General features: G+C 56.7%; 1 pseudogene; it reads left to right on the top strand.

Moving 5' to 3' along the window:
* Positions 1-21648, top strand: part of LOC119350767 — a 117113-nt pseudogene extending 95465 nt beyond the window's left edge.
* The last annotated feature ends 2776 nt before the right edge of the window (positions 21649-24424 follow it).

Raw genomic sequence — 24424 nt, 5'->3', positions numbered from 1 at the left:
AAAGTGTGCACTCAGGGACGTCCATGCGATGGAGCCCGTCGCCCCAAAATTCAACCTGTGGTCATCCTGCCCGATCACCTTTGATCGTAGGGACCATCCCACCAGCATCCGTCACGGCGGCTCAGCCACGTTGGTCCTTGACCCAATCATTGACGGATTCCACCTCACGCGAGTTCTCATGGACGGTGGCAGCAGCCTGAACCTGCTTTATCAGGACACAATGCGCAAAATGGGAATCGATCCGTCATGGATCAAACCCACAAAAACCACCTTCAAATGTGTAATTCAAGGAGTAGAGGCCCGCTTCACGGGTCAATAACTCTGGAAGTGGTCTTTGGATCTCCGGATAACTTCCAAAGCAAGGAGTTAATCTTCGATATCGTCCCTTTCCGTAGTGGCTACAACACACTACTTGGACGAACCGCATTCGCTCGATTCAATGTGGTACCACACTATGCATACCTCAAGCTCAAAATGTCAGGTCCTCGCGGGGTCATAACAGTCAATGGAAATACAGACCGCTCCCTCCGTACGGAAGAGCATACTGTGGCCCTCGCGGCATAAGTACAAAGCAGCCTTCTTCGACAAACAACCAATCCGTCAAATCCGAACACCGTCAAGCGAGTCCGGAGCACCCCGCAACAGGACCGTCAGGCACGCCAGGAGCTCGATTAGCAATCCGGCGTCCACCCCAGCCCCATTCAGGTGGCGTTCGTGCCGCGCATACTAAATACACGCTCAAGATACCATGGGCATAGGTGGAGGCGAGACGACAATGCGGCCAGAGTGCGGATCAGCCACCATGCGACTCGCATACCATTTTTCCTTTTTTTCTTTCTGTTTTCAGGACCCCACTTTCAGGAAGCCCCTTTAGAGAGATCGTATAACCGGACTCATTACAGAAGGGACACCAAGGAGGCAAAAGGCTTTGCACACAAGGGAATACTCAGGTAGTCTTCTTCAATGATCATTATACCTGTTCTTACATACCGACATGTAGCCTGCCCTTGGATAAGACATGTCAAATAGTCCTATTTCTTTCTGCTTAATGCATTTATTGTATACCCACGCCTTGCCGCATTGTCCAAATAAACTGGAAGCAGTACACTGCGTCAGCTTCTTATTACTATCTTCATATTTTCCATTGAATATTTATTCAATATTGCATCTGTACATTTTGGTACGCTCAGTTTGTGAGGGGCTTCTTATGTAACCAATCCATATGGCAAGAAAAGTCCGAACACTTTCGACAGTGCGGAACCTCGAACTTATAGCATTATATGCATCAGCTCCGAATCATGTCTTGGGTCAATAGTTGAGTTAGCCCGGCTCCCTTGTTTTGGTACCTTACGTTCCATTATATCGGCTAAGGTAGCGTAGGGAGAACTACTGCGATTGTGTCCCATTTCTTCCCGACGAGCACCTTAGTAGAGAAAGCCGAAAATTGACCATCATGATGCGGCGAGAGCTGGTCGCTGTTCGCGAGGTACTAAATCCCTAAAGATTTTTTTCCGCTTAAGGCGAGGAATCGGCCTTGCCGATTTAGGCGTGTATAACGCCCTTGTTCGGCCTTCCGAATACTAGGGGCTTCGCCAAAATTTAAAATTATAGACTTCTATGGCCAAGTGAGAGTTATAAAGCCGAATAGTCCGATTGCCTCGTTCGCTGCTCTAAACACCTCCTTAAAGGACCAAGACTTTGGAAAAAGAGTGTTTGGGTTTTCCACGAACACCCCTGTACTAGTTACAAGGGGGCGGAAGCCGACGACTGGCCTACTTTCAGATTTTGATAAACGGCCGCAGAGAAGGTAATATTTTAAATCAAACAAAGCATTATATAGCGCAACCAAACTTGTCCTTATATTACATGAGTTCATTTACTTGAAAATTATGTTCTTAGGACATTCATTTGCCACAAGTCGAGCGCCTTTCATAACGCCATCATAATATTTTTCGGGGTAGCGATGCTCCTTGCCCTTCGGGGGTCCATCCTTCACGAGCTTCTCAGCATCCAGTTTGGCCCAATGCATCTTCACGCAGGCAAGGGCCCATCGGGCACTCTCGATACATACGGATTGCTTGATAACTTCTAACCATGGACATACATGCACCATCTGCTTCACTAGGCCAAAGTAACTGCCGGGCAGGGGCTCACCAGGCCACATCCGGACTATGAGGTCCTTCATGGCCTGTTCGGCCGCACTATGGAGTTCAACCAGCTGCTTCAGTTGGTCACTTAGAGGCATCGGGTGTTCGGCCCCAGTATATTGGGACCAGAACAGCTTCTTTGTGGAGCTCCCCTCTTCAGCGCGATAGAACTCCGCAGCGTCTGAAACGCTGCATGGCAGATCTACGAATGCCCCTGGAGAGCTCTGGATTTGTGTATGTAAAAGAAATGACTCCTCCACATGCTTGCTTTGCATAAAGAATGCCTTACCCTCCGCATTCTTCTTGGCTGCCTGGATTTCCTGGAGGGCCTTTTGGGCTTCGGCCTTGGCGTCGGCCGCGCTCTGGAGGGCTTCACAAGCTCAGATACTTGCGTCTTGTAGTCACGCTCCAAGGAGCCGAACTTATTGCCGATCTCCTAGAGCTCTTGATGTACCTCTCCCACCCGAGTATCTTGCTTCTCGCGCTCGGTGCGCTCCGTATTCGCCTTGGATTTGGCTGCGGACATCGCTTCCTTCAGGGCCGCCACTTCGGTCGCGGTCCCTACCAAAAGCCATGAAGCTTTTTGTTAGGATCACCAACTTTTTATCCTCTATATAGTATATGAACGGGGTTTTATTTACCTTTGTTCTCCTCCAGCTGCTTCTTCACAAGGCCGAGCTCTTCTTCGGCCTGCCCCAGCTCGCGCTTGAGTCCGGCAACCTCAGCCGTACGCGCAGCGGCGGTTAGCAGCAGTGCCTATTTGTTCATACATACAAGTACTATTAGCTTCCTGTACTTTTTTAGTTGACCCTCCATTTGGCTTTTTCTTTCCAAACACCAACCAGAGTATCAGTGTCGGATTTAGGGTTCCGGTAGAACCTTGAGGTTCGAACACTGGGGTGCGCGCGGAGGTTTCGCCTTCTACCCACCTGTTCCTCGCCGAATCGCTAGGGTCTAAACTACGAGAAGAACAACACAAGAGACACAGGATTTATACTGGTTCAGGCCACCATTGTGGTGTAATACGCTACTCTAGTGTGTGGTGTGGTGGATTGCCTCTTGGGCTGATGATGAGCAATACAAGGAAGAACAACCTCGCAAAGGTCTGTTCTTGTGGTCTCTCTCTTTGGCCGGATGGATCTGTGTCCCTGTACCCTGTGGGTGGCTAGTCCTATTTATAGGCGAAGGCCCTGGGCCTCTTCCCAAATATTGAGCGGGAAGGGTGCCAACAATTGGCCAATTTGAAGGGGAACATCTAGTACACTTATCCTGACTAAAGTTGGTCCTCGCTTGTCAAAGGCTCTGGTGGTGACGCCGACTTCGGCTCCATGGTGACCTCCATCCTGCTGTTGGACTGGTCTTGGTCTTGTTGCACTAAAATGGACGCCTTTGCTTGGTGCTCTCGCCCGCGCTTGCTCCCCTTGCACCAAAGAGGAAAGAAGGACACTGCGCGGGCTGGCGCCCGGCAGGCGCCCTTGGTCATCATGGCTCGCGTCATGGGCACCTCGCGAGGTACCCCGCCTTGAACTCTCCGCCTCCTCGTGAGCCAGTCTCACGAGGCCGTGCCTGAGGAAGCTCCTTGTCCTCCGCCCCGCGAGGCTTGTCCCCTCGCGAGGGTCTTGAGCTTGTGCTGATGAAGATGGGTCGTGCTGGGCCCCCCTTTGAGCCACGCTGCTGGCCGCAGGCAGGCAAGTCTGGGGACCCCCATTGCCAGAACGCCGACAGTAGCCCCCGGGCCCAAGGCGCGCCCAGACTTGGCCGAGCAGAGAGGCGAAAGGGCAAGTGCGAAGCGTCGCAGTCCCTAACAGCCTGCGGCCTTGGGCGCCGCGTAGTGGTTGATTGGACGTGGGCGGCCCCGCTCCCCCACGACGCCTCGGCAACTGCACGAACTGACAAGTCCCTGCATGCGAAAACGGGTCATAATTACCTGTGGTCGCGGAGGCCGACGGTTTCCCTCCTCTGGCTTTAAGTACGGCACGCTGTGTGCGCTTCCAGTTCATCCCCTCTTGCTTCTCCTTCTTCCCCATGGCCCCGCCAAGGAGGCTCTCGGCTGCAGAGAAGGGAAAAGCTCGCCAGGCTGAGCCTGTCTCTCCCCTGCCAAAGCACGGTCGTGGCCGCCCTCGCAAGCACCCCGTGGCCTCCATGATGGTTCCCCGTGTCAGCGGAGGTGACTTCCCGCGTGGCACCGGGCGGCCGGCCGCGGCCGGGGGGGTGCGTTTTAGCCGTGCGGCCCCTGAGGCCGCGCTCTCGTACTGCGGAGGTGCTACCGGAGTTTGTTGTGTGGGCAGCGGAGCCGGCCAGCGCCCGGCTTCAGCTCCCTCGCTTCCTCCTAGGTGAGCTCCCGGCTGGCGCCCCGAGCGGCCTTTGGCTCCAGGCAGATGGCTGCTGCAGCCGGGCGGTAGCGAGTCCGCCCGCCGTCGCCCCCTAGTGAAGCGCGAGAGGGAGTCCGCTTGAGCTCCGGAGGCAGCCCGGGCCCGGCGCTTGGCGAGCTTTACCTGATTTGTTCCTTCCTCTCCCTTTTTCCTGCGCAAAAAGACAGCTATGTGTGGGCCCTGCGGGAGCGTGTTTGTGTTACCATTGTCAGTCGTCGTAATGTTTCCGTTATTCTGGTATCGTTCCTTCGTGTTGAACGCCTACGCGTAGGTAATCCCCAGCCTTGGCCGTGGGGCGACCGACTCAGGTCTTGTATTCGTGTCGCGGTGCCCGTGAGGCATGGACTGGAGGGATGCTCCTGTAGTGGACCCGGGTCGTGAGGCCTTGACCGAAAGGATCGAAACACTCGCGAGGGCGCGAGGTCCGTCCCCTTGCGAGACCTCGCGCAAGAGAAATCAGGGTCGGAGGGCGAAAAACCGAAGAGCTAAAAGTCGAAAGACAGCGATAGTTTCAATAAAACTTCAAACGAGAGCGAACTAGCCAACTGCGGAAAGCAAATGAAAAAGCCGTGTCCGGCACCTAGTCTAGTCTTCGACGTCTTCTCACCAGCGCGGAGCTAAGTGCTGCCACTGGGCGTGGGAGGGAGCCCCAGGGCCTGAGGCCAGCGCTCCTGAGACTTCGGGGCGTGTACAGCCCCAACTCATTATTACGTGAGAGTGTCACGAGCGGCGAGCTTCACAGGCGTTGGCATTCTTCACAGGCTCCGGGCCTTTCTTCAGGGGAGCAAGCTTCACGAGCATTGGCCCTCTTCACAGGCTCCAAACCTTTCCCAAAAACGCGATGACTTCACATCTGTTCGCCTTCTTCACAGGCTTTGGGCCTTTCCGAAAAGATGGTCTTCACAGGCATTCGCCCTCTTCACAGGCTCCGAGCCTTTCCCAAAAAGATGGTCTTCACAGGCTCCGAGCCTTTTTCAAAAAGATGGTCTTCACAGGCATTCGCCTTCTTCACAGGCTCCGGGCCTTTTCCAAAAAGATGGTCTTCACAGGCATTCGCCTTCTTCACAGGCTCCGAGCCTTTTCCAAAAAGATGGTCTTCACAGGCATTCGCCTTCTTCACAGGCTCCGGGCCTTTTCCAAAAAGATGGTCTTCACAGGCATTCGCCTTCTTCATAGGCTCCGGGCCTTTTCAGGGGTAAAACCTCCGGAGGTGCTAGATGTTCCATGCATTCTGGACTGGCACCCCCTCCTGAGTCTCCAAGCGCGCGGAGTCGGGCCTGGAAACATGAACAACCTTGAACGGGCCCTCCCACATGGGAGAGAGCTTATGAAGCCCCTCCCTGGAGAGAACCCGCCTGAGCACGAGGTCCCCTACCTCGAGAGTCCTGGGGCGGATGTTGCGGCAGTGGTATCGTCGCAGTGCTTGTTGATATCTCGCCGCTCGCAGGGCGGCTTCTCGGCGACGCTCCTCCCCCAGCACGAGGTCCATCGCCCGCATGGCGTCCTGCTGTGCTTCGTCGAACGCCAGGACCCGTGCGGATCGACGTCTGACCTTGTGAGGGAGGACCGCTTCGGCTCCATAGACCAAGAAGAAAAGGGTCTCTCCAGTCGGCTTGGTTGTGGTCGTGCGGATGGACCACAACTTGGATTGGAGCCCGTCGTACCAGCCTCTGCCGCAAGCCTCCAACTTCTTCTTGAATGTTCTGGTCTTGAGGCCCCTCAGGACCTCTGCGTTTGCCCGCTTGGCCTGGCCGTTGCTTCAGGGGTGCTCCACTGAAGCGTAGCATATCTGCGTTCTCAGGTTAGCACAGTATGTTTTGAAGAGGTTGCTGGTGAACTATGAACCGTTGTCGGTGATGATGCGGTTCGGCACCCTGAACTGGCTCACGATGCCCTTGATGAACTTGACCGCTGAACCCGCGGGGATGGTGTGGACGGCTTCCACCTCGGCCCACTTGGTGAATTTGTCCACGGCGACGTAGAGGTAGCAATAGCCCCCTGGTGCCCGGGGAAACGGGCCCAGGATATCAAGCCCCCAGACTGCGAATGGCCACGTGAGGGGTATGGTCTGCAGACCCCCCGCCGGCTGATGGATCTCCTTTGCATGGAATTGAGAGGCTTCGCAGGCCTTTACCAGTTCGACGGCGTCATTGAGCGCGGTAGGCCAATAGAAACCGCTTCGGAATGCCTTGCCCATGAAGGTTTGTGATGACGAGTGGTGCCCACAGTCTCCACCGTGTATGTCCGCCAGCAGCTCTTTCCCTTGCTCCCTGGAGATGCAGCGTAGGGATACATCATTTGGTCACCTCCGGTAGAGCTCCCCATCCTTGATGCAGTATGCTGTGGCCTGCCGCGCCACGCGCTCCGCTTCCTCCTCTTTCTCTGGCAAGATCCCTTGTGTCAGATAGCTCCGGAGCTCCGTGACCCAGCATTCCTCCTGAGGCTCCACTGTCAAGAGCAAACGCGCCCCCGAGGCTGGCCCGCAGATCAGGGCTCCCGAGGCTGGCGGCTGGGGGAGCTCCTCCCGAGGCTGCACCGCGCTTGACAGTGACGGCGTGGCTGAGGGCTTGAAGAGCCGCTCCTCGAAGACGCCAGGCTCCTAAGGCAGCCGCCTGGACGCTCGTTTGGCGATGTCGTCGGCCTCCTGATTGGTGCCGTCGGGGCACGTGCTGTAACTCCAGCCCCCAGAACTGCTTCTCCATCCTGCGGACCTCCGCAAGGTAGGCTTCCATGTGCTCATCCCCTGGCTCGTATACTTTGTTGGAGAAGTTGACAAGGAGTTGTGAATCACCTTTGATGGTAAGGCGCTTTACTCCGAGGGAGGCCGCGGCCTTCAGGCCCGCTATCAGGCCTTCATATTCCGCTATATTGTTGGAGACCTTTTCTCCGTGCTGGAAACAGAGCTGCACGGCGTAGTAGAGCTTGTCTTGGGTAGGAGATATAAGTACCACTCCAGCCCCCGCGTCGTGCCTGGAGAACGCCCCATCGAAGTACATGACCCAACCGTTCGGCGCCTCACTTCTCGGGGAGAGGGACTGATCCTCACCAGCCTTTAGGCCCGGCGCCTCTGTCCATTCTGCCACGAAATCTGCCAAGGCGGCCCCCTTGATGACTCGAGTCGTGCTGAATTCGAGCTGAAATGCTTGCAGCTCAATGTTCCACTCGGCGACCCTTCCGACTGAGTTAGGGCTCCGGAGCACTCTTTCCAAGGGGTACGCGGAGACAACCTTGATAGGGAGACCCTGAAAGTAGTGCCGCAGCTTGCGCGAGGCCACCAGTAGCGCGAGGAGAAGCTTCTGAGGCATGGGGTACCGTGCCCTCGCATCTCGCAATACCGTGCTGATGAAGTACACCGGGTGCTCGACGAGGCTTGGAGCGTCGGTGCTGGTGGCATCCTCCGGAAACTGTGGTGCCTCCTGAGGCGGCGGAGCCTCAAGAAGCTGGTTGCCTGGGGGAAGGGCCTTTCCCGCTCCTGGTGCATCCTCCTGCAGCGGTTGATCTTCCTCAATCGTGGTGGTGATCTCTGCGAGTCCTTTTTGGTCCTGTTTTGCCTTGGCGCGGGCAGCTGCCGCAGCCTTGGTCCAACACTCCTCCCTAACCACCACCAGGGCTGCGCTGGCTGAGTAGGGAGTGGCGGCGAGGTAGAGTACCAAGGGCTCTTGTGGGCGCAGGGCCACCATCACCGGTGGGCTGGTCAGGTATCTCTTGAGGTCTTGGAATGCCTTGTCAGCCTCTTCAGTCCATTCAAAGGGCCCCTTTTTCTTCATCAACTGGAAGAAAGGCAGCGCCCGCTCCCCCAACCTGGAGATGAAGCGCCCCAGTGCAGTCACGCGCCCAGTGAGCTTCTGCATCTCTCTTAGCGTCTTTGGCGGGCTCATGTCCTCGACCGCCTTGACCTTTTCTGGGTTGGCCTCGATGCCTCGGTGGGATACGAGGAAACCCAAGAGTTTGCCCGAGGGGACTCCAAACACACACTTCTCCGGGTTGAGTCTCAGGTTCACTGCGTTGAGGCCTGCAAAGGTTTCCTCCAGGTCTTGTATCAGGGTCTTGGCCTCGCAAGACTTTACCACAATGTCGCCGACGTACGCCTCCACGTTCTTCCCGAGTTGCGGGCCCAAGGTGATGTGCATGAGCCGCTGAAAGGTTGCCCCCGCGTTGCGTAGTCCGAAGGGCATGCACGTATAGCAGTATACCCCACACGGGGTCAGGAAGGCCGTCTTCTCCATGTATTCCACCGCCATCTTTATCTGATGATACCCGGAGAAGGCGTCCAAGAAGCATAATAGGTCACACTCAGCGGTGGAGTTGACGATTTGATCAATGCGCGGGAGCGGGAAAGGATCTTGCGGGCATGCTTTGTTGAGGTTGCTGAAGTCGACACACATGCGTTCCTTCCCTCCCTTCTTTGGTACCACCACCGGGTTGGCCAACCAATGTGGATATCGAACCTCGCGAAGGACCCCCGCGGCTTCTACCTTGCGGGTCTCCTGGACGATGAAGGCATGCTTTTTAGTGGACTGCCGCCTTGCTTTCTGCTTTACGGGGCGCACATTGGGGCACACGTTGAGTTGGTGCTCGATCACGCCCCGTGGGATCCTTGCCAGCTGATCGGGCTCCCAAGCGAACGCCTTCTTGTTTGCACACAAGAACTTGACCAGGGCTTCCTCCTGCTCAGGCCCGAGGTGGGCGCCTATGGTGAAAGTGGCGCTGGGGGACCCGTCCTCATCGACGTGTATTTGCTTGGTCTCCGCCTTGTCTTGGGGGAACAATTGTTTCTTCTTGGCTGGTGCATCCCCCTTGGGCTCTGGGCCCCCCGCGCTGGCGGGCTGTGCTAACGACGCCGTCTTGAAGGCGAGCTGGAGCGCTCGTAGGGCGTCCCTGGTGTCCCCAGGCACGGTGAGGACTCCGCTGCTCCCGGGCATCTTCATGAGGTTGTATGCCGGGTGAGTCACGGCCATGAATTGGGCCAGCGCTAGGTAGCCGAGGATGGCATTGTAGGGGAGGCCGATGAGGCTGATGTCGAAATCGACCAGCTCCGTGTGGAAATTGTCGTAGGTGCCAAAGGTCACTGGGAGCCGGATCTGTCCCAAGGAGCTGGATGCCCCACCCCCGATGCCCAAGAAGGGCTGGCTCGGCCGCAGCCGCTCCCGGGGTATGCGGAGGAGGTCGAAAGTTTCGACTGAAAGCACGTTGAGTCCCGCGTCGCCGTCGATGAGGGTCCTGGTGACAGCCACCTGGCAGATGGTGGGGGTGCACAACATCAGGATCGCACCCGAGCAGGCCGAGTTGGAGGGGTGGTCTTCCGAGCTGAAGGCTAGCCTGGCCTGGGGCTCCGGCCGGTCCCGGGAAGCCCCCTGCCGCGCGGAGGTGGCGCCGACCTGGCGGATGAACGGCTTGACATGGTGACTGGAGGGCGGCGCCTGTGAGCCGCCCATGAGGGCCGCGACGACCGGGGAGGCCAGAGCGGCGTGGCGGGCGAGGAAGAGGTTGCGCGGCTCTTCCCAAGTGGCCACGGAGGGATGCAGGGGCGATACTCGTTGCTCGTTCCCCGCCGGGACGGTGGCGGTGCTAACGGTGGGCGACGGGGAGCGACGAGGGCGCGCGCCGACGGGAGCCGTCCGGGCGACTCAAGCGGCGTGAGTAGCGCGACGAGCGTCAGCCATGGGCGCGACGGTCGGAGAAGAGCAGGGCGACGGAAGGCGAATTCCGGCGCACCCCTACCTGGCGCGCCAAATGTCGGATTTAGGGTTCCGGCAGACCCTTGAGGTTCGAACATTGGGGTGCGCGCGGAGGTTTCGGCTTCTACCCACCTGTTCCTCGCCGAATCGCTAGGGTCTAAACTACGAGAAGAACAACACAAGAGACACAAGATTTATACTGGTTCAGGCCACCATTGTGGTGTAATACCCTACTCTAGTGTGTGGTGTGGTGGATTGCCTCTTGGGCTGATGATGAGCAATACAAGGAAGAACAACCTCGCGAAGGTCTGTTCTTGTGGTCTCTCTCTTTGGCCGGATGGATCTGTGTCCCTCTACCCTATGGGTGGCTAGTCCTATTTATAGGCGAAGGCCCTGGGCCTCTTCCCAAATATTGAGCGGGAAGGGCGCCAACAATTGGCCAATTTGAAGGGAAACATCTAGTACACTTATCCTGACTAAAGTTGGTCCTCGCCTGTCCAAGGCTCTGGTGGTGACGCCGACTTGGGCTCCACGATGACCTCCATCCTGCCGTTTGACTGGTCTTGGTCTTGTTGCACCGAAATGGACGCCTTTGCTTGATGCTCTCGCCTGCGCTTGCTCCCCTAGCACCAAAGAGGAAAGAAGGACACTGCACGGGCAGGCGCCCGGCAGGCGCCCTTGGTCGTCATGGCTTGCGTCATGGGCACCTCGCGAGGTACCCCGCCTTGAACTCTCCGCCTCCTCGTGAGCCAGCCTGACGAGGCCGTGCCTGAGGAAGCTCCTTGTCATCCGCCCCGCGAGGCTTGGCCCCTCGCGAGGGTCTTGAGCTTGTGCTGATGAAGATGGGTCGTGCTGGGCCCCCCTTTGAGCCACGCCGCAGGCCATAGGCAGGCAAGTCTGGGGACCCCCATTCCCAGAACGCCGACAATCAGGGGCTACTGTCTATTGGGTGATATTTCCTCACACCTTTTTACTTACTTCAAAGCTTGTTAGCAGGCTGGTGCAGGCTTTGGTCAATCCGCTTTTGGCAAGCCGAACCTTCTCAATCACCGTACCCATAAGCGTACGGTGTTCATCATCGATGGAAGCACCTCGAAGCACTTCCAACAAATTATCCGATGCCTCCGGCTAGGTGGTGGTCATCGGCACGGCTGGCTCACCCTCCTTCGCGAGGGACTGCATACTGGAGCCCGGAATCTTTGTAGGCTCCGGCGCAGTAACCGGCTGGGAGCCAGACTTGCTGCGGCTCTCGTCAGCATAACCCATGGGGGTCTCACCCATGTGTCCGGTGCCCGGGATTTGGCCTTGGGGTGTCCCTGGAACCATCGCCTCCTGCTCTGGTATCCTTCGGGATAACACCTCGGTGCCATCCGCAGGTCGCGGGGGGTGGCCGTCAGGAGTGAATTCATCTCCGACTCGTCCAGAGTATCCCCCGAAGAGGACACCCCGAGAGTGGACCCGGCCGGACTGCATACACGTGTTCAGCGTCATTACAAACCATGAGGTCAAAGTCGCATGAAAAATACTATGGAATGCGGATACTTACGACCTCGCCCGGGGCTTATCCCTGGGCAGCCACTCCTCGTCGCTATAGGTAGCGGTTGAGGAGTGTTCTGGAAGGGACACTTTTCCCTTCTTGGGCGTCCCGACCTCCCCCAACGGGGCGGCCTTCCTTTTCTTCCCCTCGCGAGTGCGGGGAGGGGGCATTTCTTCACGTTTTCCCTTGTCTTCAGGGGGGATCTTCCTCATCATCTTCGGATGACGAGTCTATCACGGCCTGGCGCCGAAGACCTTTTCTGGTCCCCACGGCCACCTTCTTGGACCCTTCGGCCCCCTCAGTTGAGGTGGCCTTCCTCTTTCTCTCCTCCCCTTCGTGGGAGGAGTGTGCCTCGTCATCTTCTGGTGAGGCGTCTGGTGTGGCCTCGCGCCGGAGACCCTTCCGAGCCCCTGCGACCTTCTTTTCGGCCTTCTTCTCCGGCACCTTGTAAGGTGCCGGAACCAGCATCTCCGCCAGGAGTGCATCTATTGGGTCCTCGGGCAATGGAGCTGGGCAGTCGATCCACTCTGCCGTCTCCACCTAATCCTGTTCAGTCAGCATGGTGACTTAAGAATCCTCCCGCGAATATACCAGAGAGGAACATTTTGCAACAATCAAAGGACTTACCGGACTGGCGTGGCGCTCTGCGCTGAGCCCACGGTCCTCGGAAAGGGGAGGAGGAACTTCACCGGTCTTGAACATCACCTTCCAAATTTCTTTGTGCGTTGTGTCGAAGAGCTCTAGCAGCATCTGGTGTTCGACCGTGTAGAACTCCCACATATTAAATGCCCATCTTTGACACGGGAGAATCCGGCGAATGAGCATGACCTGGACCACGTTGACGAGCTTGATCTTCTTGTCCCTCGTACTTCTCATGCAGGTCTCGAGTCCGGTCAGCTCCGTGGGTTCGCCCCAGGCCAGGCCCTTCTTCTCCCAAAAAGTGAGCCGCATGGGGATTCCGGATCTGAATTTGGGGGCTGCCACCCAGTTGGCGTTGTGCGGCTCGGTGATGTAGAACCACCCTGATTGCCACCCCTTTACGATCTCCACGAAGGAGCCGTCAAGCCATGTGATGTTGGGCATCTTGCCGACCATGGCGCCTCCGCACTCCGCCTGTTGGTTGCTCATGATCTTTGGCTTCACGCAGAAGATTTTCAACCATAGGCCAAAGTGAGGCTTGATGCGGAGGAAGGCCTCACACACGATGATGAACGCCGAGATGTTGAGGACGAAATTCGGGGCCAGATCGTGAAAATCTAGCCCGTAGTAGTACATGAGCTCGCAGACAAACGGGTGGAGTGGAAATCCTAGTCCGTGGACGAAATGAGGGAGAAATACTACTCTCTCCCAAGACTTCGGAGTGGGGGTAATCTGTCCCTCTGTCGGAAGCCTGTGCGCGATACTCTCGGCCAGGTATCCGGCCTCCCGAAGCTTTGTGATGTTCTCCTCTGTGACCGAGGAGCCCATCCACTTGCCTCCCGCTCTGGACATGCTGCGGTCCTTTGGAGAAGGTGAGAACTTGGGCGCTGGAGCTCGAGGGTACGAGAACGGATGAGCAAAGAAGGAAGAAGGCGTGGGTGAAAACATGAGATCTCTGCTCCTTTATAAAGGCAATGTAGAATGTGCGCCTCCCCACTTGCCTCTCGAAATCTCTTATTTTTCCAAGCGCCTCGATTAATGGCGCTGGTTGGGTTACCCATACCCGTATTGATGGAGATCCCATGATAAGGGGAGACTGTCGTGGTGCCACAAGGGCTTAGTGTGAGGGTAAGACTGCTGCTGATAGGCCCGGGAGCGGGTATGTGAGTAGCACGCGGTGGTTTTCCCAGCTTTGGAGCTCTCCGGAGAGATAATACTCCTACTGCTGCATGTCTGAGTGTATCTAATATATCTGGTACAGAGTTGCTCCTAGAGCTGTATCTGAGGTCAGTGTCATAGGCATCTGGCCTCGTATATGCATCATATGTGGCATGCTAGTGGTCGGCCATGCTCATGGCCGTGAGCATGTGGGTGCTCATGCGTGAGTGCATGTCCTGTGTGGATGGATGGATGGATGCTCATTATATAGTGTGGGCTAGCTTAGAGAGTAAGCTAGGTAGTGGCTTGGGCAAGGCATGGTGGGTATCATCCTTGTCCTCTGGGTCACTTCATAAATAGTGCCAGGGGACAAGTGACACTATACATGATGGCTGAGATGACATGTGAATAGTGCTCGGGTACGGCCGTCTCGTCGGTGTCTTGTCGGTGTCGGGTCGGGCTGCAGTCGGCAGCCGGCTGGTTGGCGTAGTCGGTAGCCAGCTGGTTGGCGCAGTCGGCAGCCGGCCGGGCAGAGCAGTCAGACGGGGAGCCGGCAGGAGCGGCCGGACAGTCGGACTAAGGGGTTTTTCTAGCCCCGATGTCTTGGATTATTTTCTCGCCGTCTTCAGGGTACCCGTGGCCAATTACTCCGACAGTAGCCCCCAAGCCTCCGGGAAACTTGGCAAAGTTGGGTGGAGGTTTTTGGCGGGTGTTCATGGAAATGATCATGCAAAAGACAAAGTTAGTCCAAGCAGATATATCAAATGGTTGCTTTTAGCATTGCAAGTTTTATGCGAAGGGTGCCGACTCGGTTTCGTCCGAGCCCCCTTAATCTTTTTCATGTTCCTTCCGCTCTTTGGCTTGCGCTCTCGCTAGCCGGACAGCCGCTCTACGGTCTATGGTTGAGAGTCGGCCGTGAAGTGGAGTGTACAGTAGTCAGACTCTGGGAGCAGATTGGACCGAGTAGATACTTGTAAAGGAAACGGTCAGGTCGCCCGAAGCGTTTCTCTTCGCGGACATTTTTCGTGTTGGGTGACCTCTAGCTTTTGCTCTCGCTAGTCGGACAGCCGCTCTGCGGTCTATGGCTGAGAGGTGGGCCTTTGGTACTGCGCACAGTACTAAGCCGTCTATGGGAAAAACGTCTCAGGCCAAGCGGCCAGCCCCCGGGCCAACTCTAGCTGGCACCGGGGCGAAGAGTGGTGCAACTATAATAAAAATGCGGAGACAGCCCCCGAGCATTGCTCGGGGTTATCCGTGCTTGCGTGATGCAAAAATATGCGGGTGAGGAGCTCACATTGACTCTCGTGTAGTCGCGGCAGAGGTCGTAGAAGACAGCCGGCGCGGCTCGGCGCTCGCGGAGCACGTCGGCGCACCCGCTGGGTGTAGCCCTCGAGCCTCTAGGCGCTCGAGGAGGGTCCAGCCGGTCGGGCTTCACCGGCCAGGCGGCAAGCGGAACGCGTCCGAGCCGGCTTGGCACCGCCGGCCAGGCGGCGAGGCTTCTGGCGGCACCCTTTTCTTTTTTCTTTCTGCCGGCTGCTGGCAGCCGGACAAAACTCTTCTTGTTTTTGCTTCTTACAATCTTCTGTGGGGGCGCGCCAGCGCACCCACTGGGTGTAGCCCCCGAGATTCGGGCCAACTGCTGAGCAGTCGGGCTGGATCTCCCGGCAAGTACTTTGCCTTCTTCCTTGCGGGGGCGCGTCAGCGCACCCGCTGGGTGTAGCCCTCGAGATTCGAGCCGACTGCTGAGCAGTCAGGCCGGATCTCCTGGCGACTACTTTGTCTTCTTCCTCGCGGGGGCGCGTAAGCGCACCCGCTGGGTATAGCCCCCGAGATTCAAGCCGACTACTGAGCAGTCGGGCCGGATCTCCCGGCGACTACTTTGTCTTCTTCTTCACGGGGGCGCGTCAGCGCACCCGCTGGGTATAGCCCCCGAGATTCAGGCCGACTGCTGAGCAGTCGAGCCGGATCTCCAGGCGACTACTTTGTCTTCTTCTTCACGGGGGCGCATCAGCGCACCCGCTGGGTGTAGCCCTGGAGATTTGGGCCGACTGCTGAGTAGTCGAGTCGGATCTCCCGGCGACTACTTTGTCTTCTTCTTCACGGGGGCGCGTCAGCGCACCCGCTGGGTGTAGCTCTCGAGCCTCTAGGCGCTCGAGGAGGGTCCAGCCGGTCGGGCTTGACCGGCCAAGCGGCGCGCGGAACGCGGCCAAGCCGGCTTGGCACAACCAGCCAGGCGGCGAGGCGTCTGGCACCGCCCTTTTCTTCTTTTTGTCTGCCCGTATAGCCGGATGGACACTTCTTCTGCTTCGTTTCTCGAACGCCCACTTTTTGTTTTGTTTTTTCAGTCAGCCGGCTGGGCACCCGGCCTGACTTTTCAGGCGGCCGGCTGGGCACCCGACCACTTCTCTCTTTTCTCCCAGCCGGCTTCGAGCAGTCGGACAGCCGGCCCGAGACCGCACGTACGTAGCCGGCGGACGCGCGCGCGGGGGTGGAGTGAAGAGCCGGCTGCGAGGGCGCCTGCGGGGAGGAGCCGGAGGCGCCGGGCGGCGAGCAGGCGAAGCTGGCCCACGGGGGCGGCCGGGTGGGGAGGCGAACGCCGGATGGGAGCGGCGACCCGGCCAACGGGCGCGCGGTAGCCGGCCGGCCGAGCTAGGAGGCAGCCAGACACGGGCGACGTGGGGGCGGGGCCCGGCGGGTGGCGCAGGAGCCGGCCTTGGCCGGGCGCGCAGAGCGGAGGCGGAGTCGGCATAGTGCTGGGAAGCCGGCAGCCACGAGGCGGCGAGCGACACAGAGGCGCGGGCCGGCTGTGGGCGAGGCGGCGACCCGGAGCCAGCCTGGGGAGGCCGGGCGCTGGGGAGGCGTGGCCGAAGGCAGGCGCGGGTGGTATAGGCGACGGGCGCGGGAGTCGGCTACGGGTGCGGGGCACTCGACCGTCACCCGAGGTGGTGTCAACGGTGCTGGCAAGCGGGACCCAACAAGCAGCGACAACCACGACCCTGTCGTCCCTACCCAGCGGTCGACACGGTCCAGGAGGCCCAATCCACTCGTCATTGGGCCGATGTGGGCTAACTGAAGCCCAACCCGCGCGACTACTAAAGGAGGCAAGCGACTCGGCATCATCATCCAGAAGATCACGGACGACCCGGCGGCTGCTACTTTCCTTTCCCGAACCCTAGTTCCTCCTCTTTTCCCCTTTCAAGCACCGCTCCCTGTAATCGAATTTATCAAGCTACTACTTCGGAGAGATGGAATTAGATCGAATACTACTACCTTATCATCTGGTATCAGAGACGCCAGACACCACCCCTCTCCGCTCCGCCCTGGCGCATCTCATCGAGACGCGATCCGGGAGTCTCTGCCTTCCTCGCCCGATTCGAGACGAAGATCGAGGCCGCCATCGACGGCCTCACCAAGGTGCACCAGTCGACATCAACAAAAATCGACGATCTCCTCGCGTGGCGCCCATATCTGGAGTGCCGCGTCGCGGATCTCAGTGACACGGTGGCCGCCCTTCAAGCCGCTCCCCCTACATCACCCAAAGGGGAGGGGATCCAGCATGCACCCACGTTGCAGCCGCTGGAGGACCACGTGGGCACCTCGGCAGGTGCAACGAGCAACCAGCAAGGGCCTGATGGCCACGGCGTGTTCAACCTCCAACGGGGGCATCCGGTGGCGTCGCTGGAGACGCCACTTCCGCACCCGGTGAAAGGTCAGACCACCCTGCTGAACTCCCCCACCCCGTTGTCGCTGTTTACACATGCGAGTTAGATGCTCACGGGTTTGGGTCAGTCGCATCCATCCATCGTTTTCCCTCAGTTTTCAAGCGAAAATCCGAACCTATGGAAAACCTTGTGTGAGCAGTACTTTAGCATGTTTGGGATAACGCAATCCTTCTGGCTTCCCATGGCTACCCTCAATTTCTCGGGGCCAGCGGCCATATGGCTGCAATCTATTCAGAAGCGTCTCCATGAGTTTTATTGGGACACTTTCACCTCGCTGTTGGGTACGCGTTTCGGTAGAGACAGGCACCAGATGCTCATTAGACAATTTTTCACCATCCACCAAACTACTTCAGTAGCAGACTATATTGAGAAGTTTGAAGTTATTATCAATCACTTAAGTTCTTATTCAGACAGTATGCATCCTTACTATTTCTTGACTCGTTTTGTCGAGGGCCTGAGGACGGACATACGAGCGGTGGTAATGGTGCAACGCCCTCCCGATCTGGATACGGCATGCGCTCTGGCGCGGCTTCAGGAGGAGGTGGCCGAGGGCGCGTGTACCCCACCAGTGCGCTCCCAGGAGCTGACTCAACATGCCGGCGTTCCGCTACCACTTCCGGCTCCTCCATTGCGTCATCCCCCTGCCACGGTCGCAACAGATCGTCGTGGCACTAACACAGCATGCGCGGAGGCTTCCAAGATTAAAACCCTGCGTGAGTATAGGAGAGCCCGTGGTTTATGCTTCAAGTGCGGTGAGAAGTGGGGGCACGACCATGTGTGCCCCACCTTGGTACAGTTGCACATTGTTGAAGAGCTCCTGGACATGTTTGGCATGGACAGTTTCGTCGACACTCAAGTGAGTTCAGAAGAAGGGTTGCAAGAGACTGCTATGGCCATTTCAGTTTCTGCTGTCACAGGAGGAGTGTTAGCTAGGGCGTTTCAGCTTCGAGCTTGGCTTCAAGGGCACGAAGTACTCATGTTGGTCGACTCAGGCAGTTCCAACTCTTTTATCAATGAGAATTTGGCAAGTAAACTTTCAGGAACGCAACCAATGGACAAACCCAGCAGAGTGTGTGTGGCTGATGGAGGGGAATTACTTTGCAAGGAAATTGCCCCGCATTGCGCTTGGTATGCTCAAGGACACGAGTTCTACACGGATCTGAAGGTGCTGGCTATGGGCACATACGATGTTATTTTGGGCATGGATTGGTTGGAGGAGCATAGCCCAATGCAGGTGGACTGGCGTGCGCACATCATTGAGATCCCAACACCAGCAGGGCCTCTTCGGCTAGTGGGGCACGATGCAACTTCCACAGATTGCCATTCCATCAACAGTTTGCAGTTGCAAAATCTGTGCAGCAAGGGGTCGATCTCTCATGTCATACACCTTTGTGTAGTCGCCCCTCTACAGGAAGAGCTGGAGCCAACCCCAGATTGCATTAAGGAAATTGTAGATCAGTTCCCTGACGTGTTCGAAGAACCGGTGGGACTTCCCCCAAGTAGGGCGTGCGATCATCGTATTCCACTGATTCCAGGAGCAAGGCCAGTCAATGGCAGGCAGTATCGTTACAAGCCAGAACAGAAAACAGAAATTGAAGCTCAAGTTGAAGCCCTACTGAAATCTGGTGTCATTCAATGCAGCAATAGCCCTTTTTCCTCTCCTGTCATTTTGGTGAAAAAGAAGGACGGAACCTGTTGGCTATGCATCGACTACAAACAACTGAATGCCATCACTGTGGTGGCAAGTTCCCTGTTCCAGTTATCGAGGAACTGTTGGATGAACTGCATGGAGCAGCCTGGTTTTCCAAGTTGGATTTACGCGCGGGGTAACATCAGATCAGGCTCGCGCCAGGGGAAGAGTACAAGACAGCTTTCTCTACCCATCAGGGGCATTTTGAGTTCAAGGTGTTATCCTTTGGTTTGGCAGGGGCCCCACCTACCTTCATCGAAGGGTTGACCACAACTCTTAAGCCAGTCATAAGAGTCTGTGTGCTGTGTTTCTTCGACGGCATCTTAATTTTCAGTAAGTCTCTGGAGGAGCACAAGTGCCATGTGAAGCAAGTACTGGAGTTGCTGCGCAAGGACCAATGGAAAGTAAAATACAGCAAGTGTGCTTTTGGGCAAAGCAAGGTCTCTTATCTGGTGCATGTCATCAGCGTTCAAGGGGTGGCCACAGATCCCACCAAGATAGCAGCGGTAGTTAACTGGACACCCCCGCAAGATGTCAAGGGCGTCCGCAGTTTCTTGGGACTCGCAGGTTACTATCGCCGTTTCGTCTGAAATTTTGGAGTAATTGCAAAACCTCTGTTCAACTTGTTGAAGAAAGGGGTCCCTTTCCTCTGGACTTCCATCACCGAAACGGCATTCCAGGTGTTGAAGAAGTAGCTTATCTCAGCCCCAGTCTTCGCACTGCCCAACTTTGAACAGCCTTTCGTTGTGGAGACAGACGCGTGCGATCGTGGCATTGGGGCAATCCTACAGCAGCAAGGGCATCCCATAGCCTTCATGAGCAAGGCCCTGAGCCCAAGGTACCAAGGTCTGTCGACATACGAAAAAGAGTATCTAGCCATCATTGTAGCAGTGGAACAATGGCGGCCTTATCTGCAAAATTCAGAATTCGTCATCTATACGGATCAAAAGAGCCTCACCCACCTGGAAGAGCAAAGACTGAATACCCCGTGGCAGCAGAAGGCCTTTATGAAGCTTCTGGGTCTCAGATACTGCATCAAGGATAAAAAAGGAACTGACAACAGTGGTGCAGATGCATTATCACGGGAAGATCCAGTAGAAGCACTGGCATTGGTTACATCATACCAACCAAGCTGGCTGGAAGATGTAATCAGCAGTTACAACAACAACCCTCATGCTCAGAAGCTTTTGGAGCAGTTAGCGGTGCGTGACGATCCCAAGGGAAGGTTTCAGCTGCAACAAGGCATTCTCCGGTTCAGAGGGAGGATCTGGCTGGGAGGGGGAACTCAAATTCAGCAGCGCATCATCCAAGCCTTTCATGATAGTCCGGTGGGAGGTCACTCAGGTTTCCCGGTGACTTACAGTCGCATCAGACGCCTGTTCGCGTGGCCCAAAATGAAGGCTCAAGTCAAGCATTACGTGCAGTGCTGCATGGTCTGCCAGCAAGCCAAACCGGATAGAGCGGCTGCACCAGGTCTCCTACTACCGTTGCCCATTCCTTCTAAACCATGGGACATGATTTCCATGGATTTTGTGGAAGGCCTCCCTCAATCCAGCCATTTCAATTGCCTGCTGGTAATCGTGGACAAAAGAACGAAGTTCAATTACTTTCTTCCCCTGTCCCACCCATATATAGCGGCATCGGTGGCTCAATTATTCATCCAGCAAGTTTACCAGATCCATGGCCTCCCAGGAGCTATTATGTCAGATAGGGACCTGGTATTCACTAGTCATTTTTGGCAAGAATTGTTCAAGGTAGCAGGCACGCAGCTCAGACTCAGCACGGCCAATCATCCTCAAACAGATGGCCAAACCGAGAGGGTCAACCAATGTGTGGAAACGTTCTTGCGTTGCTTCACGCAAGCTTGTCCCAGGCGGTGGAGTTTCTGGACCCCTCTGGCTCAATTCTGGTATAACAACTCTCATCATTCGGCCATAGGAATGACCCCTTTCAAAGCTATGTTTGGATATGAGCCTAGGCACTTGGGCATCACAGCGGAGAACATCTGCTCAGTACCAGCTCTCAAGTCCTGGCTCGAGGAGTGGGATACTGTTCAAGAACTGTTACAGCAGCATTTGAACAGATCCAGGCAAATCATGAAGAGCCAAGCTGACAAGAAACGGTCGTTTCGAGCATTTGAGGTAGGGGACCAAGTGTTCCTGAAACTCCAACCTTACATCCAAACCTCAGTGGCACCAAGAGCAAATCACAAGTTGGTGTACAAGTACTACGGACCTTTTCCGGTAGTGGCCAAGATCAATGAGGTAGCTTACAAGTTGCAACTCCCACCGCAGGCAACAATTCACCCTGTGTTTCACGTTTCGCTGCTGCGCCGTGTGCTGGATTCCGGTATGTCTGTCGAACTTCAACTTCCACATTGCGCTGATGAACTGGCAGTCCCTGTGTCTATCATTCAGTCAAGGTGGAGAATGTCGAAGGGAAAGATACGAGAATAGGTTAAAGTTTGTTGGTCCAATTCAGAGACACTGGGAGACACTTGGGAGGACAAAGTCAGCCTTCAGGAGCGGTTCCCGCTTGCGGAGGCTTGGGGACAAGCCTCGTCTCAAGTAAGGGGGGATGTCAACGATGCTGGCAAGCGGGACCCAACAAGCAGCGACAACCACGACCCTGTCGTCCCTGCCCAGCGGTCGACATGGTCCAGGAGGCCCAACCCGCTTGTCATTGGGCCGACGTGGGCTAACTGAAGCCCAACCCGCGCAACTACTAAAGGAGGCAAGCGACTCGGCATCATCATCCAGAGGATCACGGACGACCCGGCGGCTGCTACTTTCCTTTCCCGAACCCTAGTTCCTCCTCTTTTCCCTTTTCGAGCACTGCTCCCTGTCATCGAATTGTATCAAGCTACTACTTCGGAGAGCTGCAATTAGATCGAATACTGCTACCTTATCAGGCGGCAAGGAGCGGAGGCCGGCCTAGGCGGGCGCACACGTGGTAGGCCAGCCGGCACGCTCAGCCGGCGGACGAGACGCGGCCTCCATGCAGCAAGGGAGCGGGGGAGCCAGCCAGTGCGCGCGGAGGCGACTGAGCGCGGGTAGGCGGACTCCAGGTGGCGGGGTTTCGCATCGCTGGTTTGCCCCCGAGCTGCTGCTCAACGCAGAGAAGACGGCGCAGCCGGGAGGCATCGCAGCCAGACGCAGCGCGGCAGCCGCCGCCGAGGCGGGGGTGCAGACAGCCGAAGGGCAGCAGCCGGCCAGGGCGCATGGTGTGGGAGCCGGGGCTCCATGGTGCGGCCGACGGGACTCGGGTGGAGCGGCGCGCGTAGGCGCAAGCCTCCGGCTGGCTGGAGCCAGCGAAGTAGCCGGGGATGCGCGGGAGACGACCTTGACGGTGATGTGGTCTGAGCAGGACGATGTAGCGCAGCGCGCGCTAGCAGCGTAGCCGGCCGGAGCGAGCTAGTGCACAGGAGGTCTGCGTCTTGCATCCAGCCAACGTACGGGCTGAATACAACCATTGTCTGACTATCACCCGACTTGCATCTGGCTAGTGTATGGGGATTGTCTGGGTAGTATCTATATAGTGTATGGCCAATGGTTTGACCATTGTTTGACTTGCATCTAGCTAGCTTGCATAGATGGTATATGGAGGAGCGAACGTGTGTTTCGGCCGGATCAAGGAACAACGCGGAGGGGATTAGACGCGAGCGGCACGTCGACGGATGCGGCCGACCGAAGCAAAGCCCGTGCGCGACGCGCGCACGGTTTGACGGCCGACATCTCAACAGTGGTGACGAAGAGGCCGACGGCAAGGACGCGCCGGCCCTCACGGCCGCTCCGGGGGCGTGTCGATGTTGGGCCCCCGAGCACTACCGGAGAGACGATGGTGACGCCGCGGTGACGACGAAGAAGGAAAGCCGATGGCGAGGACGCGCCGCCCCTTGCGGCCACTCCGGGGGCAGGTCGATGTCGAGCCCCCGACCGCTACTGGAGAGATGGCGCGATGCCGCGGCGGTGAAGGCGAAAATGGTCCCGCCCGGACTGCAAAACTAGCAGCAGCGTGGTAGCAAAGTACCACACGAGGTGGGCGCAAACTGTCGTGGTATTCTCATGGGGGGCTTGCGAGTTGACAGATGCCACAAGGGCTTAGTGTGAGGGTAAGACTGCTAATGATAGGCCCGGGAGCGGGTATGCGAGTAGCACGCGGTGGTTTACCCAACTTCAGGGCTCTCCAGAGAGATAATACTCCTACTGATGCATGTCTGAGTGTATCTAATATATCTGGTACAGAGTTGCTCCTAGAGGTGTATCTGAGGTCAGTGTCATAGGCATCTGGCCTCGTATATGCATCATATGTGGCATGCTAGTGGCCGGTCATGCTCATGGCCGTGAGCATGTGCGTGCTCATGCGTGAGTGCATGTCCTGTGTGCATGGATGGATGGATGCTCATTATATAGTGTTGGCTAGCTTAGAGAGTAAGCTAGATAGTGGCATGGGCAAGACATGGTGGGTGTCATCCTTGTCCCCTGGGTCACTTCATAAATAGTGCCAGGGGACAAGTGACACTATACATGATGGCTGAGATGACATGTGAATAGTGCTCGGGTACGGCCGTCTCGTCGGTGTCTTGTCGGTGTCGGGTCGGGCTGTAGTCGGCAGCCGGCTGGTTGGTGCAGTCGGCAGCCGGCAGCCGGCCGGGCAGAGCAGTCGGACGGGGAGCCGGCAGGAGCGACCGGACAGTCGAACTGAGGGGTTTTGCTAGCCTCGATGTGTTGGATTATTGTCTCGCCGTCTTCGGGGTACCGGTGGCCAATTACTCTGACAAACACGATCTCTACTTTGACGAGACGTGCCAAAGAAACCGCCTCGCAATATGTGCGGAAGCAGGTTATGAGAAATGGTTCGAATAAAAACCGCACCATGGCATGATGTCACTTTTCAGAGAGTCATCGGTAGATTAGGTTCATGGATTATTATTCTCTCTATGGTGGAATATGGAATTTACCTTGTAGAGCCGGACACGGTCCTTGTGTTCGGAATTTATCTTGGAGTATTCGGAGATGGAACCCGCCTCGCAATGCCGAAGACGATCTATGTGCCGGACTCATCGTCATTGAAGCCTGGTTCAGGGGCTACTGACGGATTCCTGGATAAGGGGGTATCAGGACAGCCGGACTATATGCTTTGGCCGGACTATTGGACTATGAAGATACAAGATAGAAGACTTCGTCCCGTGTCCGGATGGGACTCTCCTTGGCGTGGAAGGCAACTTTGGCGATTCGTATGTAGATCTCCTTCTCTGTAAATCGACCCTGTGTAACCCTAGCCCCCTCCAGTGTCTATATAAACCAGAGGGTTTAGTCCGTAGGACAAAACAACAATCATACCATAGGCTAGCTTCTAGGGTTTAGCCTCTCTGATCTCGTGGTAGATCAACTCTTCTAATACTCATATCATCAAGATCAATCAAGCAGGAAGTAGGGTATTACCTCCATCGAGAGAAAATATCACCCGATAGACAGTAGC

This window comes from Triticum dicoccoides, chromosome 1B (genome assembly GCF_002162155.2).
Source record: "Triticum dicoccoides isolate Atlit2015 ecotype Zavitan chromosome 1B, WEW_v2.0, whole genome shotgun sequence".
Classification (NCBI taxonomy): domain Eukaryota; kingdom Viridiplantae; phylum Streptophyta; class Magnoliopsida; order Poales; family Poaceae; genus Triticum; species Triticum dicoccoides.
Note: the sequence above shows the minus strand (reverse complement) of the source record. Positions and strands in the feature narration are given on the sequence as shown.